The sequence below is a fragment of the Rhincodon typus genome, unplaced genomic scaffold (genome assembly GCF_021869965.1).
Source record: "Rhincodon typus isolate 14 unplaced genomic scaffold, sRhiTyp1.1 hic_rhity00003915, whole genome shotgun sequence".
Taxonomy (NCBI): Eukaryota; Metazoa; Chordata; class Chondrichthyes; order Orectolobiformes; family Rhincodontidae; genus Rhincodon; species Rhincodon typus.
In genome coordinates, this window is record NW_025969553.1 from 8618 (window position 1) to 13574 (window position 4957).

Consider the following 4957-nt stretch of genomic DNA (forward strand, 5'->3'; position numbering starts at 1 on the left):
AGCCCACTGCAAACGTGTCTCTACGACCAATCTAACACTCACCCAGCTCCTGACTGCTTGGTGTCAGCATTTGTCTGACAACACTCCTGTGAACTGTGTGGAATGTTTTACTATCTTGAAGGTGCTATACAAATGCAAGTTGTGTTTGTTCAGTTCCGAGTGAAACTGAATGAGGTGACCAATCGAGTTAACCCAAACAGTAGCTGGTTGTCAGCCTGGAATCGAGAATTGGTCCTCATTGTTTATGCCGCTCAGTTCAACAAAACAGGAAAGAAGTGATCAGTAAAAACCCAGTGAAAATAGAAGAGGGGCTCAGTGTCACTTTCTGTCTCATGTTTGGTTTGTGTTCAGTCAGTGCATTGTTTTAGAGCCTGTCTCCTTCTCTGTTTCTCCTGTTTTAGATTGAAACATTTTCAATAAAAAGTGACCTTTGAAAAATGGCCGATCTTAATCCTGAATTGTGGTTTGAAAATTTGTTTTTTTTTCTGCTCAAGCATCCTCAGCTCGTTGTGTAGTTGCAGAGAAGTGGTTTTGGACAGGACAGTGCCTTCAGCCCATCTAACCCACCTATCGAATGTAACTCCCTGCAGTAGGGTTGCTAACTCTGATTGGGTGTACTGCAGGAGGGTTTAATGCACAACCTCTCACCCTGAGTTATACTCTCTTCACATTTTCAATTAAAGACTTTGCCTCAGACTCCACTTGTGGTCCTCTGTGAAGTCACCCATTACCTCAGCTCACCTTCACTGGATGAAACAATAACTTCTCTTCCTTCAAGATTTATTCCAAGCCTTTCCCAAACAACAACTTCTTGCTGTTGAACATTTACTAACAGGGAGACCGTTACAGGCCTGAAAGGGACAGAGCAGCACCAGAACATCCTGACAGAGCTGACTGGGTCTTATGACATTCTTAGATCAACAACAAACAGAGAAGGTTAAAGCTGACACCACAGCCGAGAAAAACACGAAGCTGCCACAGAATGGATCAGCTAAAGATTAATCTGCAAGGCAATCGGGACAATTATCAAAAGGTCATCGATTGTCTGTGAGGAATTTTGGGAGCTCTCTTGTCACGTGCCCTACCGCTCTCCCACCATTCCCCCAACCCCACGCCCCAAACCCACATGCCCCAGGTACTCTACCCCTCGGGTATGGGCTCAAAGCAGTTTTGGGGTTCTTACAGGGTTAGTGCCCAGCGTTCAGAGTTAGTGCCCAGCATTCAGAGTTAGTGCTTGGGGTTTGGATTACTGCTCGGGGTCAGAGTTAATTTGATAGGGTTAGGGTTAGTGGTTGGGGTTAGAGCCCGGAGATGGGATTAGAGTTAATGCTAACAGCTACAGTCAGGTTCCGAATTCATCTAAACCCTTTCTACAGCCAATCAGAAAGAGAACATACTTGTCATGACCTGACTGTTTAATTCCTGTCTCTTCCATGAAGAGTCACCTCCCTCCCCTAACACCAATACTGTTATACTTAAGGAGCATAAACTATGGGGAAAGCCTTCTCCTTTTCAACTTTCCCCATGATAATTCTCTTCCTTGTTGGTTCACTGTATTCCACAGGGATTTCCATTCATTCCTGGAGATTCCTGTGTAATCCTGCACTACTGCTGGTCCCTAGCTCCTCACAGACACCGAGTTCTATCAGCCAAGTCCCTTTGGATTGGAGTCTTTACCAGCCACAACAAAACTTTACATTTGTGCAGCAACACCTTTAAACAGATAAAAACAGCCCCTGGTTTACTGAAAGGGAGGGGATGGGCCAGTGTGACAATTAATGAAACTAAGAGGGTGGTCTCCACAATACAGCCTGCAGATCATTTAAAGGAAATTGGATCTTAACAGCTTCTGTTAATACAAACCGAGATTAGTATCAAACATCTACAAAAGGGCATTACTGTGGATTAACTGTTGTATGAAACCAACAGAGAATGGAGGGAAAGGCACAGACCTGTGTTTGCACAGGACATTCCCCCAGCTCCTGAGGAACATCGAGTGGGTCAACGCCCAGGAATAACACTGTCACAACCTCATTAAACCTCAGGCTATAGGTCCTGACAGCCCCATAACGTTCATGTTGTATGGAGGGAGGTTCTGAGCATGCTCACTGTGAGGCACTCTGCGTTTGGGCAGCATGCTGGCTCGGTGGTTAGCGCCGCTGCCTCACAGCATCAGGGACCCGGGTTCGATTCCCCCCTCAGGTGACTGCCTGTAAGGAGTCTGCACATTCTCCCAGTGTTTGCGTGGGTTTCCTTCGGGTGCTCCGGTTTCCTCCCACAGTCCAAAGATGTGCAGGGTAGGGTGGATTGGCCGTGGGAAATGGAACGTTACAGGGATAGGGTAGTGGGTCAGTCTTTCATTTTATTTATTAATTTTGTGAGATGTGGGTGTCTCTGTCTGGGTCAGCATTTACTGTCCGTCCCTAGTTGCCCCCCTTGAGAAGGTGGGGGTGAGCTGCCTTCTTGAACCACTGCAGTCCTCCTGCTGTGGGTTGACCCACAATGTCCTTAGGGAGGGAATTCCAGGATTTTGACCCAGCGACAGTGAAGGGACGGCAATATATTTCCAAGTCAGGATGGTGAGGGGCTTGGAGGGGAACTTGCAGGGGGTGGTGTTCCCATGTATCTGCTGCCCTTGTCCTTCTAGATGGAAGTGGTCGTGGGTTTGGAAGGTGCTGTCTGAGGATCTTTGGTGAATTTCTGCAGTGCATCTTGTAGATAGTACACACTGCTGCTACTGAGCGTCGGTGGTGGAGGGAGTGGGATGTTTGTGGATGTGGTGCCAATCAAGCGGGGGCTGCTTTGTCCTGGATGGTGTCAAACTTCCTGAGTGTTGTTGGAGCTGCACCCATCCAGGGCAAGTGGGGAGTGTTCCATCATACTCCTGACTTGTGCCTTGTAGATGGTGGACAGGCTTTGAGGAGTCAGGAGGGGAGTTACTCACTGCAGTATTCCCAGCTTCTGGCCTGCTCGTGTTTATATGGTGAATCCAGTTCAGTCTCAGGTCAATAGTAACACCCAGAGTGTAGAGAGAATTCAGTGATCATAACACCAATGAATATCAAGAGCTGATTACTAAATTCTCTCTCACTGGTGATGGTCATAGCCTGGCATTTGTGTGGCGCAAATGTCACTTGCCACTTGGCCAGATCTTGTTGCGTGTGAACACGGTCTGCTTCAGTATCTGAGGAGTCACGAATGGTGCTGAACATTGTGCAATCATTGGCAAACATCCCCAGTTCTGACCTGATGATGGAGGGAAGTCATTGATAAAGCAGCTGAAGATGGTTGGGCCTAGGACACTACCCTGAGGAAATCCTGCAGGGATGTCCTGGAGCTGAGATGATTGATCTCTCACAACCACGACCATCTTCCTCTGTGTCAGGTATGACTCCAACCAGTGGTGAGTTTACCCCCAATACCCATTGATTCCAGTTTTAATAGGATATTAAAATTAACTGCTTGAGAAGGGCATAGAAGCAGATTCCAAAGTAGCATTGCAAATGGGATTGGATAAGCAACTAAAAGTGTTCTGAGAAAAGGCAGGGAACTAGATGATCTGTGATGCCTTAATAGAGAGATGGTCCAACATAATGGGCCAAATGAGCTCTCTTTGGCTATTGCCATTTCATCTTCAGGAACGATATCTCAGTGAGGGTCAGCCCCTTCAGGAACTGTATCCCAGCGAGGGTCAGCCCATGCAGGAACTGTATCCCAGTGAGGGTCAGCCCATGCAGGAACTGTATCCCAGTGAGGGTCAGCCCCTTCAGGAACGGTATCCCAGTGAGGGTCGGCCCCTTCAGGAACTGTATCCCAGTGAGGGTCGGCCCCTTCAGGAACTGTATCCCAGTGAGGGTCAGCACCTTCAGGAACTGTATCCCAGTGAGAGTCAGCCCCTTCAGGAACTGTATCCCAGTGACAGTCAGCACATTCAGGAACTGTATCCCAGTGACAGTCAGCACATTCAGGAACTGTATCCCAGTGACAGTCAGCTCCTTCAGGAACTGTATCCCAGTGAGGGTCAGCCCTTTCAGGAACTGAGCCATTGCCTACTCCCTGTCCAATCCTTGGTGACAATTAACATGCCGTTTATTTCAAATTGTTGCTGATTTGCTGATCTTTGCTGAAATTCATCTCTAAGGCTGTCTCAGACTTGCGCTCCGAGCTTGGAACGTACAGGGGGAGTGATTCTGAATTTTCCTGTCTGAATCTTCAGTGTTGGCGAGTCCTTTATGATAGTCTACAGTTAGTGCTCTCAAGTACACCTTCCTGTCTGCCCCATTGTCCACTCCTCCCTTATCAATAACCATCCTGAATATAATCAATGACTTGTGGCACTGTGCTGATGTGTCCCTGTCTTTGGGATACAAGCCCCACTTGCTGCGTATGTTAGAACAAACCTGAACAGTTTGTTTAAATATCCGTATGCACTGGCCTAGCCTCCAGTTCACAGACGGATTAAGAACCCTCTGAGAGCAGAAATTCCTCACCTTCGCACGCCCCTTATTTTGAGAGTGTGCTCCTTGTTTTAGATGACCCCCCCCCACAGAGGACTGTGAGATACTGTATTACAATCCTCTTCACTAACTCACTCACAAGCGCTCTATGTTTACTATACTGCATTTCCATTCATAAAACCACGTTTTTGTAGTACATTTTACTCTTACAAGATAACCTAAATTAAACATCCCTTCCTGGGCTGCCAACCCATTCATTGACCTCTTCATCTCCAACTGCCGTCGAGACATCAATCGCCTCAACCTCTCCACCCCTCTCACCCACTCCAACCTCTCCCCCGCAGAACGTGCAGCCCTCTGCTCCCTCCGATCCAATCCCAACCTCACCATGAAACCCGCGGACAAGGGAGGCGCAGTTGGAGTATGGCACACTGACCTCTACATCGCCGAGGCCGGACGCCAACTCTCCAACACCTCCTCCTACCGCCCACTTGATCATG